Here is a 12,789-nt window from a genome sequence, read left to right as displayed (position 1 = left end):
TGGGAAGTTGTAAGTGGAGGAGACACTTAAACTGTTGGCCAAACCAACTGATCTTGGTGAGACCGGCTGACCTTCAAATATGTATAGGGGTTTCCTACATTTCCTATGACAGCAGATGTCAGGGGACATAATGATCAGGCCATTGGATTTCAACATGCCAAATCCATTTGGTCTCATCAAGATAAGCTAATGCCAGAAGAGTCTGTAGGAGTATGTGGTTTTTGGCATGGGCTTGCTCCCCTCTCCCCAATCAGAAGACATACAGGCTTGGCTGAGCTTATGTGTGTAAGAGACAAGGGCAGGGACAGTTTTACAAATTTGTGGAGAAAAGGGTCAAGTAGTGGGATGTGAAAGAAATTGGTTATGGAGCTCAGGGAGTGAAAGTGAGGTGGGCACATGGTGAAGGTCAGGTAGGAAGGCTGAGACGGATGCTTAGCAGAAAAGCTTGGGACAGCGGTTGAAAGGTGAAGTTGTTTAGGAAGTATGGATCATGGAAGCTAGGTGAAGAGGTTGTATGGTGAAAGATGTGGGGAGATTGAGAAGTAGGTTCGATGGTGGTCAGGTGGAGACTGGAAGCATGGAGAACATGGTAGCAGGGGTACCCTGATGAGGAGAATCTGGCGGTGAACGTAGATGTGGGAGGTACTCTATGGAGAGTGCTGGTGGGGACTTTTGTGCCAGGTACGTGGGCTCGGAGCTTGGCTGGCTCTGACACCACGTGTAATGATGCCCAGTGCTCAGGTGTTCAGTCTGTAATTAGAAATTAAAGCCACTTACGGAGAGCTGTGGGGAACGAGTCTCAGGCGGTCCTGCCATCATTAAGTTGCCATCTCCGCACCCACAGATAATGGAAAGCGTTCTGTTCCCTGTTCTTTCCCGGAAACGCAGAAAGACAACATAAATGCTGCCAGCCGGCCACCCTGTGCCAAGAGACGAACACCAGCGAGGGCGCGTGGTGCCTCCATAATATGTATGTGTACACACATCCACCTGTCACAGGAAAATCTCCCTATAACACAAGCTACTGTCTTGGCCAAAGTAAGTAACCCCACCACCCTCCAATTTGTGCACCTCTCAGGATCTTCTCCTCAGTCACACAGTTACAAGAAACTGCTCAGTAATGTTATACACAATGCACAGGTCTGCCGTCTCCTGTGCAATAAGTAAGTGCCCCCTTGTCTTTAATCCCTGGCCCTGCCCCTTTCGCCGCTCCCGTATCTGACATCTCGCTTCTTTCACCGAGCATAGTTTCCAAAGTTTGGTGGGGTTTTTTCCAGCACGTTTCCAATTCAATTCCAATATCTCGATGAAATTTACATCTGACTCTGGTACAATGAAGACTAATAGCCCAAGCTAGAACATGTCTGCCGCCATGTTTTACACTTCAAGTATCAGGTGAGTCACATCCAGAGCTGCACTCACAATTCTGTTACACACTGAGCTGCAGTCACTTTGGCTGTAGAGATGTATTTAATTGGGTGTGTTGGGCAGCGACGTCACTATGGTCTCACTCTGGTGGCTCTCGTCCATCTTCCTGTCACTCAGCAGCATCGATGACCTTGACTTTCCTGAAACGGTGAATGATCCCGGGAGATGTCGGCATTAATACTGGTATGAGTGTTACCTCTGCCGAGCACGCTCACTAATCTGCAGCGACAGCTCCGAGTAATGCAGCAAGTAATCTACTAAATGTCTGGAGAGGAGAGCGGCTCTGACTGATGACCCCCGGACCTCACATCCCGCACCACCCCCCAAACTGAGCCATGTATCTAAGCCTATCATTTGTGATACTCGCTGCTTTGCTGGTGTATCTTATTCCGGTTTCACACAAGCATATTCTTGACTTATTGTCCACCTGTGTTATGCGTGTTTCATGGCTTGCGTGTTGCGTGTGTCATGGCTTGATACTCAGGTTAGTTAAAGGGATTTTCCAGGATTTTAATACTGATGACCTACCTTTTAGAATAGGTCAATATCTGATCGCTAGGGACCTGACTCCCGGAACCCCGGACGATCAGCTGTTTGAAGAGGCTGCAGTGTTCGGGCGGGTACTGTGGCCTCTTCCTGGACCTGTGATGTCATCAGTCACATGGTCTATGTGCAGCGCATTTCCATTTAAAGGGGTTCTGCAGTTTGTTTAAACTGACGAGCCATCCTCTGGATAGATCATCATCTGATCGGCGGGGGTCTGACACCCGGGACCCCCGCCGATCAGCTGTTTGAGAAGGCTGCGGCTCTCCAGGAGCGCCGCGGCCTTCTCACTGTTTACCCCAGGCCCAGTGACGTCACAACTAGTATCAAATGGCCTGGGCGGGGCTAAGCTCCATTCAAGTGAACACAGCTTAGCCGCGCCCAGGCCAGTTGATACTAGTCGTGACGTTACTGGGCCGGTGAGAAGGCCGCAGCGCTCCTGGAGAGCCGCAGCCTTCTCAAACAGCTGATCGGCGGGGGTCCCGGGTGTCGGACCCCTGCCGATCAGATGCTGATGATCTATCCAGAGGATAGCTCGTCAGTTTAAACAAACTGCAGAACCCCTTTAATTAAAAGAGATTGAACTAAAATACCAAGCATGGCCACTATACGGCGCTGTGCTTGATACAGTATCAGAAGGTCACAGCACTGGGCTGAGCGTTGTGGGCCCTTCAAATAGCTGACAGGTGGGGGGTGCTGGGAGTCAGAGTCCCACAGATCATCAGACATTGGTGACCTATTCTGGGGATAGGCCGTCAATATTAAAATCCCAGAAAAGCCCTTTAAACCTATGTTTCGGACATAACACATGTGAGTAACATGGATGTATGTAGACAGCATGTACTGGTGTAGTATCAGCTTCTACATAATATATGGCAGTATTATTACCTCACACATCAGGTACTGGTGTAGTATCAGCTTCTATATCCTATATGGGAGGATTATTACCTCAAACATCATGTACTGGTGTAGTATCGGCTTCTACATGATATATGGTAGTATTATTACCTCAGACATCATCAGGGATGGGATTCAAATTGTTAACAACAGTTTCCCTACTCAAAGGTGGACACCCGGCGTCACAACACGTTTACATATACATACACCATATATATGCAACACACATAAATACACCATATATATGCAACACACATAAATACACCATATATATGCAACACACATACACATAAATACACCATATACATGGTACACATACATAAATACACTATATATACACTACACATGCAGTAAGCCGGATTGGGGCAATTGCACACTGGCGCAATATTAATAGTTTTTAGTTTGTGACGCCAATTGCAGCTTGCGCAGGTACTGTAACAGGGCCCTTTAAGATGTTATAGCTCACGTACCAGGTGAGGAATGCCAGAGGGGGATAGTGTCTCTGTGTAATGTCAACGGTGTCTCCTACCTTGGTACGGCTGGACTCATGGATCCTGGCTCACTTGCAATAAAATTGAGTGCGGTCAGTAGGAGTAATTGAGGAATGAATGAGATCCAGACAGGTAATATAATCCAACTCGTCTTTACTTAATGCAGCTTTGAATCCGTACAAGATACAGCAATAGTCTTGGGTCCCAGCAGGTATGGGCAATATGTGGCAGGAATCTATATGTATTCTGCTTCTTATCATATGCCTAGTAAATCTGGCAGGTATCTGTCTTCTGCTCTGTCCATAGTCTGCTTGGTGTGGGCCTGACTAGCTGAAGGTGGTATTTGGTTTCTCCTGGTCTTTGGATAAGTACTCACAGGACTGCTCGCAGGGTATGATGGTTTCTTCCTGGAGATCTATAGTTCTGGAGGGCTGCTTGCTTTGTCACCAGCTGAGGCAGATGACTGAGGCTGGGAAGGGTGATCCCAGGCCTCAGCCGAGGCTGGATCCTAGGTTGGGATCCCTGTGTCTGGGAGCTCCTACCAACACAGCCTTCCCCTAGCAGGGGGCTGGTACACACTAACTAGAACTTCCTTTCCTCCCCATGAGGTAGGATGTGGGAACATTCCACTTCTCCTCCAAGAGGGGGGGAGCTAGATTGGAATGAGCTATTCCAATCTAGCAATACTAAACTGGCTAAGATCTTGTTACATACTGCTGGTGTGCATTGAAATTACAGCAACTATATAATACAGACCTGGAAATACATATCATGGCAATGCACGGTTAGATTACACTAGATGGAAATACACATATACACCTGACATTATTGTAGCAGGGATACAGAAGTTTAGTGACATACTTCAGGATGTTACACACACACACACCACCCAATTAAGGAGCTAAACTATCAGCGGTGTGCGAAGCAATGGAGGCGAACTGCTCCAGCTGCCCCGCTTCCACCAAAGCACCAGATCGGGACTCAGCCGGTAACACGGTTCTCTGATCCAGTTGTAATTTTAACAACCGCATCTAGGAAACTGTCTGGACATCAGGCTCTGGTGAAGTATCAGCTTCTACATCATATATGGGTGTATTATTACCTCAGATATCATGTACTAGTGTAGTATCAGCTTCTACATCATATATGGGTGTCTTATTACCTCAGATATCATGTACTAGTGTAGTATCAGCTTCTACATCATATATGGGTGTCTTATTACCTCAGATATCATGTACTAGTGTAGTATCAGCTTCTACATCATATATGGGTGTCTTATTACCTCAGATATCATGTACTAGTGTAGTATCAGCTTCTACATCATATATGGGTGTATTATTACCTCAGATATCATGTACTAGTGTAGTATCAGCTTCTACATCATATATGGGTGTCTTATTACCTCAGATATCATGTACTAGTGTAGTATCAGCTTCTACATCATATATGGGTGTCTTATTACCTCAGATATCATGTACTAGTGTAGTATCAGCTTCTACATCATATATGGGTGTCTTATTACCTCAGATATCATGTACTAGTGTAGTATCAGCTTCTACATCATATATGGGTGTCTTATTACCTCAGATATCATGTACTAGTGTAGTATCAGCTTCTACATCATATATGGGTGTATTATTACCTCAGATATCATGTACTAGTGTAGTATCAGCTTCTACATCATATATGGGTGTATTATTACCTCAGATATCATGTACTAGTGTAGTATCAGCTTCTACATCATATATGGGTGTCTTATTACCTCAGATATCATGTACTAGTGTAGTATCAGCTTCTACATCATATATGGGTGTCTTATTACCTCAGATATCATGTACTAGTGTAGTATCCGCTTCTACATCATATATGGGTGTCTTATTACCTCAGATATCATGTACTAGTGTAGTATCCGCTTCTACATCATATATGGGTGTATTATTACCTCAGATATCATGTACTAGTGTAGTATCAGCTTCTACATCATATATGGGTGTCTTATTACCTCAGATATCATGTACTAGTGTAGTATCAGCTTCTACATCATATATGGGTGTATTATTACCTCAGATATCATGTACTAGTGTAGTATCAGCTTCTACATCATAAATGGGTGTCTTATTACCTCAGATATCATGTACTAGTGTAGTATCAGCTTCTACATCATATATGGGTGTATTATTACCTCAGATATCATGTACTAGTGTAGTATCCGCTTCTACATCATATATGGGTGTCTTATTACCTCAGATATCATGTACTAGTGTAGTATCCGCTTCTACATCATATATGGGTGTATTATTACCTCAGATATCATGTACTAGTGTAGTATCAGCTTCTACATCATATACAGGAATATTTTTACCTCACACATTGGTTACTGGTGTAGTATCAGCCTCTACATCATATACAGGAGTACACCAGTAACCAATGTGTGAGGTAATATCAGCTTCCGTATTATTACTAGAGATGAGCGAATTTCATATTTTGAAATTCGTTCACAATTCGTTTGGTGGTAAAAGCAGAATTGCATTATGGATTCCGTTACCACGGACCATAACGCAGTTATAGGTTGGAATGCAGGGGCCCCCCAGAGCGGATAGCTTGGGGGACACATGGGGACATGGGCACTTTTCCTGTCAGGTGGTTTTAATGTTCTGGCAGTTTCAGTGTTGCTGTGTGGTTGCTGTTTCTCCCCCCCCCCTCTCTTATGTTGACAGGTCTTACCTGGTTTTATCCGGATCCAGCTGGTCCTGTCAGAAGTGGATATTGACAGCTGTCAGATGGCTAGAAGATGATTGGCCAGTGCTCAAGCGGCGGCAAAATCTTCATCAGCTGATTGGAGGAGCTGTCCTGTAGCTTGGATCGCTGTAAGAATAAAAGACGGGACATTGCTATCAGCTGCTGCAGTGTTAAGAAGATCCGGACCTGAGCCCCGCCCTCCCTTCCCTTTTTTCCGTCGTGTTGCTTATTAGGGGGAAAAAGTCATCCAGCTAATGCTGGGTGGGCTTGGTTGTCATTGGGTAAAAGTCACCCAGCTAATGCTGGGTGGGCTTGGTTGTCATTGGTTTTATTGGTCTATTAATTGACCTTGGTTCATGGTTTTATTAAAGATTCACTGGTTCATTACATTTAAGTAACCCCATAATAAAGCAACACGGCCTATTTTATCCAACTAAGTGTTTGGTGTCTTATTTAGTGGTTATAGTTATGGTTGGGTCATTATGTGTCCTATGTCCTCCATGCATAACCGAAGGCCTTTAGAGGCATTCCATATTCATTCCGTCATAATAGAAGTCTATGGGCTGCATAACGGATCCGTCCCGTTTCCGTTATGCAGGGGAGTCCTCTCCTGCATAACGGAAATGGGACGAATACTTCATATAGGCTATGGACTTCTATTATGACGGAATGACTCTAAAGGCCTTCCGTTATGCATTCTATCATAGAATTATATTATGGTCCGTGGTAACGGAATCCATAACGCAATTCTGCTTTTGCTACCGAACGACGTGTGAATGAATTTCATAACATGAAATTCGCTCATCTTTAATTATTACCTCAAACATTGATTACTGGTGTAGTATCAACTTCTACATCATCTATAGGAGCATTATTACCTCAGACATCATGTACTGTTGTAGTATTAGCTTTTACATCATATATGCCAGTATTATTACCTACACACATGTACTGGTGTAGTATCAGCTTCTGCATCATATATGGGAGCATTATTACCTCAGACATCATGCTTTGGTGTGGTATCAGCTTCTACATCATATATTGGGACATTATTACTACACCAGTACATGATGTGTGAAGTATCGGCTTCTACATCAACTATTGTATTAACTATACACCATGTACTGGTGTAGTTTCAGCTTCCACATCATATATGGGAGTATTAGTACCTCAGACACCATGTACTGGAGTAGCATCAGCTTTTACATCATATATGGGAGTTTTATTACTTCACACATCATGTACTTATGTAGCATCAGCTTTTGCATCATATATGGGAATATTGTTACCTCACACATTGTATACTGGTGTAGTATCAGCTTCTACACCATATATGGGAGTATTATTACCTCACATATTGTTTACTGGTATAGTATCAGCTTCTACATCATATACAGGAGTATTATTACCTCACATATTGTTTACTGGTATAGTATCAGCTTCTACATCATATACAGGAGTATTATTACCTTGCACATTGTGTACTGGTGTAGAATCAGCTTCTACATCATACAGTATATGGGAGTATTGTTACCTCACACATCATGTACTGGTGTAGTATCAGCTTCTACATCATACAGTGGGGGAAATAATTATTTGACCCCTCACTGATTTTGTAAGTTTGTCCAATGACAAAGAAATGAAAAGTCTCAGAACAGTATCATTTCAATGGTAGGTTTATTGTAACAGTGGCAGATAGCACATCAAAAGGAAAATCGAAAAAATAACTTTAAATAAAAGATAGCAACTGATTTGCATTTCATTGAGTGAAATAAGTATTTGAACCCCTACCAACCATTAAGAGTTCTGGCTCCCACAGAGTGGTTAGACACTTCTACTCAATTCGTCACCCTCATTAAGGACACCTGTCTTAACTAGTCACCTGTATAAAAGACACCTGTCCACAGAATCAATCAATCAAGCAGACTCAAAACTCTCCAACATGGGAAAGACCAAAGAGCTGTCCAAGGATGTCAGAGACAAAATTGTAGACCTGCACAAGGCTGGAATGGGCTACAAAACCATTAGCAAGAAGCTGGGAGAGAAGGTGACAACTGTTGGTGCGATTGTTCGAAAATGGAAGGAGCACAAAATGACCATCAATCGACCTCGCTCTGGGGCTCCACGCAAGATCTCACCTCGTGGGGTGTCAATGGTTCTGAGAAAGGTGAAAAAGCATCCTAGAACTACACGGGAGGAGTTAGTTAATGACCTCAAATTAGCAGGGACCACAGTCACCAAGAAAACCATTGGAAACACATTACACCGCAATGGATTAAAATCCTGCAGGGCTCGCAAGGTCCCCCTGCTCAGGAAGGCACATGTGCAGGCCCGTCTGAAGTTTGCCAATGAACACCTGAATGATTCAGAGAGTGACTGGGAGAAGGTGCTGTGGTCTGATGAGACCAAAATAGAGCTCTTTGGCATTAACTCAACTCGCTGTGTTTGGAGGAAGAAAAATGCTGCCTATGACCCCCAAAACACCGTCCCCACCGTCAAGCATGGGGGTGGAAACATTTTGCTTTGGGGGTGTTTTTCTGCTAAGGGCACAGGACAACTTATTCGCATAAACGGGAAAATGGACGGAGCCATGTATCGTGAAATCCTGAGCGACAACCCCCTTCCCTCTGCCAGGAAACTGAAAATGGGTCGTGGATGGGTGTTCCAGCACGACAATGACCCAAAACATACAGCAAAGGCAACAAAGGAGTGGCTCAAGAAGAAGCACATTAAGGTCATGGAGTGGCCTAGTCAGTCTCCGGACCTTAATCCAATCGAAAACCTATGGAGGGAGCTCAAGCTCAGAGTTGCACAGAGACAGCCTCGAAACCTTAGGGATTTAGAGATGATCTGCAAAGAGGAGTGGACCAACATTCCTCCTAAAATGTGCGCAAACTTGGTCATCAATTACAAGAAACGTTTGACCTCTGTGCTTGCAAACAAGGGTTTTTCCACCAAGTATTAAGTCTTTTTTTGTTAGAGGGTTCAAATACTTATTTCACTCAATGAAATGCAAATCAGTTGCTATCTTTTATTTAAAGTTATTTTTTCGATTTTCCTTTTGATGTGCTATCTGCCACTGTTACAATAAACCTACCATTGAAATGATACTGTTCTGAGACTTTTCATTTCTTTGTCATTGGACAAACTTACAAAATCAGTGAGGGGTCAAATAATTATTTCCCCCACTGTATATGGCAGTATTATTACCTCACACATTATGTATTGGTGTAGTATCAGCGTCTATATCATATATGGCAGTATTATTACCTCACACATCATGTACTGGTGTAGTATCAGCTTCTACATCATATATGGCAGTATTATTACCTCACACATTATGTATTGGTGTAGTATCAGCGTCTATATCATATATGGCAGTATTATTACCTCACACATCATGTACTGGTGTAGTATCAGCTTCTACATCATATATGGCAGTATTATTACCTCACACATTATGTACTGGTGTGGTATCAGCGTCTATATCATACACAGGAGTATTATTACCTGAGGAGTTTATATAGTATCCATGGCCTCATATCTCTGGCTCTGCTCCCACTTACCTCACATGCTGCAGACACGTTGGATATCTCATAGATTACTGCTGTATGATGACGCTTCTGCCTAATTCTCTGTAATGGAGGACAGATGCTGCGTACTTATATTTGCCATTACTCCACCATTTCCGTGCTGGCTATGGTTGAGCTGGGAGATGGGTTAGACACTGGATAGAGGAGAAGTGGGGACGTCACATACACTTCCCTGACTCTCTTCTGGGTTCACATCATGTTTTTGCCATCCATTTATTGTATACCAAAAAAACGTATATGTTAATGGTATACAGTGGTGTTCGTTCACCATATTGTTCCATTGTAAAAAAAAACTCTGCAAGATGGAAAAGTGTAGTGTGTTACGCTTTTATATCCGTTTTTTCTATTACAACTTATACGTCAAATGGATGGCAAAAACGTAACGTAAACGCACTCTTAATCCTTTTATGTCAGTGCTGTGCATGCTGGCCCTGCTGTATGTAATGCTTCTCTTCTGTACGGTATGCCGCCATTACCCATCACCTTTTTTGAAGGTGAGTCCAGGGGTTCTCCGGGTATTGAGAAAATGAAAATCCTTAAATATTACTTTATTATTGTTAAAGAAGTACCCAGCTTGAACACGTGGCTCGATCCTCACGTGACTGACCCCCGGTCTGCCTCAACGTTATAACTATATTCCCAAATACCTTTCATTAGTTATAATGGGCCGTTTTGTCCGGAGAGCAATCATTAGGAAAATTAAAATGAGGAGACATGAAATACAGTGTTGTGAAGTAACTTGTCCTCCTGTGTGATTAGGACAGGCTTTGTGTGTACTAATAGAGCGGCGGCCATTTTATTTTCCCTAATTATTGCTCCCAAACAAAATGAGCCATTATAGCTAATGAAGGCTAGTTGGGAATATATTTATAATAAAGTAATATTTAAGTATTTTCAATAATTTTATTTTATTAATTTCTGGAGAACCCCTTTAAGTCACATTAGTAGCTTAGATATGGTGCCTAGTGGCGTAACTATAGGGGTTATTTCTTAATTTCCAGAGAACCCCTTTAAGTCACATTAGTACCTTAGATATGGTGCCTAGTGGCGTATCTATAGGGGTTGCAGCGGTCACAATTTGCGACCGGGCCCCTAAGCCAGGCGTTCCTTGAGGACAGTGATACAGTTAGATGCTGTGGCAGGGCTCGGGAGCAATGTCTTCGGGCCTAGTGGCTGTATCCTATCAGAGGCGGGCACAGACGGTGTAATGATGTCATCATCATCACACTACCTGAGCTCTGCACTGCATCGCTGACACCTGCATGGAGGGAAGTATTTGAGTTTATTATTATTTTTTTCGGCTCCATACTGTTGGGCCACTATGGAGTGGGGTGGAGAGGAGCACTATGGGGGCTTTGTTTCTACTGGCGGCATTTTGTAGTGGCACACATTATGGGGACATTGGCTTTACTGGGGGCACTAAGGAGGGAATGTTTTATATTGGCACACAGAAGAGGATATTATTTGCACTGGCACACATTATAAGGGGGCATTTTTGTACCGGTGATCATTATAAAATGGTATTTTGTGCACTGGAGTACAGTGGGCACAGTATTGGGTGTGGCAGGATGGGGGTGTTCTGACAATAGGTGTTGTGCTCAATGGCTCCTTGTGACAATGGCAGTCTGTATTGAACTGTGTACTTACTTCAGACTCTCGTCAGACAGCGATCAACTCAACTGCTCAGGCGTGTGTGAAGATGAATTTATTCCAAACTGAAATCTCCTAGTTATTCTCCAAAACAGTAGGTGAAAAGATGATAATTTGGCAGAGTTGAGTAGCACATGAAAACACCAGTGCAGATAACATAAAATGGCTACTACTGGCAAGAAGGAGGGGGGGGGGGGTGGCTGCAAGAATACAGGGAACATACAGGGAGATAAGAAGGACAAGCAATGCAATGCAGAGAAGACACTAATGACACATGTACAGGGAACACAAAAATAACACATCCTAGATCTGAGTTAATTAAATATTCTTCTGAAATACTTTGTTCTTTACATAGTTGAATGTGCTGACAACAAAATCACACAAAAATAAAAAAATGGAAATCAAATTTTTCAACCCATGGAGATCTGGATTTGGAGTCACACTCAAAATTAAAGTGGAAAAACACACTACAGGCTGATCCAACTTTGATGTAATGTCCTTAAAACAAGTCAAAATGAGGCTCAGTAGTGTGTGTGGCCTCCATGTGCCTGTATGACCTCCCTACAACGCCTGTGCATGCTCCTGATGAGGTGGCGGACGGTCTCCTGAGGGATCTCCTCCCAGACCTGGACTAAAGCATCTGCCAACTCCTGGACAGTCTGTGGTGCAACGTGACGTTGGTGGATAGAGCGAGACATGATGTCCCAGATGTGCTCAATTGGATTCAGGTCTGGGGAACGGGCGGACCAGTCCATAGCATCAATGCCTTCGTCTTGCAGGAACTGCTGACACACTCCAGCCACATGAGGTCTAGCATTGTCTTGAATTAGGAGGAACCCAGGGCCAACCGCACCAGCATATGGTCTCACAAGGGGTCTGAGGATCTCATCTCGGTACCTAATGGCAGTCAGGCTAACTCTGGCGAGCACATGGAGGGCTGTGCGGCCCTCCAAAGAAATGCCACCCCACACCATTACTGACCCAATGCCAAACCGGTCATGCTGGAGGATGTTGCAGGCAGCAGAACGTTCTCCACGGCGTCTCCAGACTCTGTCACGTCTGTCACATGTGCTCAGTGTGAACCTGCTTTCATCTGTGAAGAGCACAGGGTGCCAGTGGCGAATTTGCCAATCTTGGTGTTCTCTGGCAAATACCAAACGTCCTGCACGGTGTTGGGCTGTAAGCACAACCCCCACCTGTGGACGTCGGGCCCTCATATCACCGTTTGAGCAGACACATGCACATTTGTGGCCTGCTGGAGGTCATTTTGCAGGGCTCTGGCAGTGCTCCTCCTGTTCCTCCTTGCACAAAGGCGGAGGTAGCGGTCCTGCTGCTGGGTTGTTGCCCTCCTACGGCCTCCTCCACGTCTCCTGGTGTACTGGCCTGTCTCCTGGTAGCGCCTTCATGCTCTCGACACTACGCTGACAGACACAGCAAACCTTCTTGCC

This window comes from Bufo bufo, chromosome 4, assembly GCF_905171765.1.
Source record: "Bufo bufo chromosome 4, aBufBuf1.1, whole genome shotgun sequence".
Classification (NCBI taxonomy): Eukaryota; Metazoa; Chordata; class Amphibia; order Anura; family Bufonidae; genus Bufo; species Bufo bufo.
This window is presented reverse-complemented; position numbering follows the sequence as displayed.